Raw genomic sequence first — 1,682 nt, 5'->3', positions numbered from 1 at the left:
CCGCAATTGCACAAGCTGCCCCGTCCGATGTTGTAAGGGTCCCCGGAGGTCCGGGAAGGGCCGGGCCGGCCCCGCTCCTTCTGGGAAGAGCCGTGACTCACCCGCCGCGCCGCGCCCTCCCGGAGCGCCCCGCCCCTCCCGCGGCCACAGCCAATCAGCGCTCTCTGATTTGCATGCGCGCCCGGGGGCCTCTGGGATAGCGGCGGGGGACGCCCCGCGCGCCCCTCCCGCCACCGCGGCGCCCTCTGCTCCGTGCGGGCCGTGCTCGCTTTGGGAAATGGTGGAGCGTCCGTGCTTACGGGAAAACACGCCTCACCATTTCCTAGGGGTAAAAGAGACAGGAGAATTTATATATAAAAGGAGGTGGGCGTTAGAAATTGCCCGGATGACCCTCAGTGGTCTGGGGTGCAGGCTTCAAACCTGTAGCTGTCTAGCGACAGAGTGGTTCAATTCCACCTTTCGGGCGGGGCGACACGGGCAGTGTCCTTGTGGGAGCTACTGTTTTTTGTCCCGCAACAGGCAGGCAGTGCCGAGCCTGACCATGCCCAGGGCCAAGAGGCAGCACTTGCCGCGCTGTTTCGCTGTTGCCGCACAGAGCAGCGCATTCCACTTACTCTTCTTCCACCTTATTCGCACGGCGCTGGACTGCTGGATTGGCACTGTGCCACGTGCAGCCCAAGGACAATTCGGGCTTTAATTGGATTTTTCTGCTGAGCAGATCTTTGTTAAACTGTGTCACATGTCCTACAAGAACAGAAAAGAAGTAAATAACAGAAGTCATTCTCTAGATCTGCTCCATATTGACGATAACCCATTTCCCACCCACGCTGCAACAAAGATGCTTCACTTCAGCAGTAAGCACGGGTGCTAATAATGTCACCCAGCCCCATGAAAAAGAAAGGTTAGCGTCAAGCTAAAAAACATATTCTTCAAGCAGCAGGCATTTATTTTGTGATATCCTGTTGCAACAGCTCTCCAGTCAATGATTTGTGGAGCCTCTAGTTAGGACGAGACCCCAGCCACCCCACCACAGGGGACAGCAAGGATTGGAAGGGCATTTTCACATCATCTCCTGGCCCCACAAGCAGGAAGGGTGATTCTGCCTGGTGAATTACAGAATACTGAGTGAATTATTAGATCTCCGGTGTTCCTGGCTGCTTTTTGAGGGGTGCAGTGCCATCCGGAGTTAAGTAGGTAAGCACCCTGAGGATCTAAGCCGAATGACTGTGCTTCCTTTACATGCAGTGAGTCACTCCAGCTGAAGGCCTGGGAGGAGAAGGGAAGGGCACTGGGAGCCCTGAGACCATTGCTAATGGCTGCTACTGCTTCCAGCCTGCAGACCCCTGAGCCGACTGGGGAGGAGCAGCCTTGATGCCAGCAAGGCATGTTGCTCCAGGAATACACGGTCCTGTTATGGGAAATCTAGGGGGGAAAGCCTCTCTGAAGCTCCCACGGTGCGTGCCAACTTCTCCGTGGCCTTGCAGATGTGCGTGCACAGCTGGGAGTGCCCCGAGTCCCAGATGGCCATCTCTGTGCTCCACACTGCCCTGCCTGCCAGCCAGCCTGCTCTGCCCGTAATGAACTTTCTATGTGGAATTTCTCTGCGGCCTCAGAAATTGGTATCTGCTCTGCAGTTTGGCTGGGGGGGTTGTTTTGGGGGTGAGGAGGAGAGTTGGAAAGGC

The 1,682-nt window shown here is 56.5% G+C and overlaps 1 non-coding gene across 1 annotated transcript; it reads left to right on the top strand.

Moving 5' to 3' along the window:
• Nucleotides 1-379: 379 nt before the first annotated feature.
• On the top strand, nt 380-466 carry TRNASTOP-UCA. The gene has a single exon. It is a non-coding gene; the product is annotated as a tRNA-Sec (tRNA).
• Nucleotides 467-1,682: the final 1,216 nt, after the last annotated feature.

Source organism: Catharus ustulatus, chromosome 3 (assembly GCF_009819885.2).
Source record: "Catharus ustulatus isolate bCatUst1 chromosome 3, bCatUst1.pri.v2, whole genome shotgun sequence".
Taxonomy (NCBI): domain Eukaryota; kingdom Metazoa; phylum Chordata; class Aves; order Passeriformes; family Turdidae; genus Catharus; species Catharus ustulatus.
This window is presented reverse-complemented; position numbering and strand designations above follow the sequence as displayed.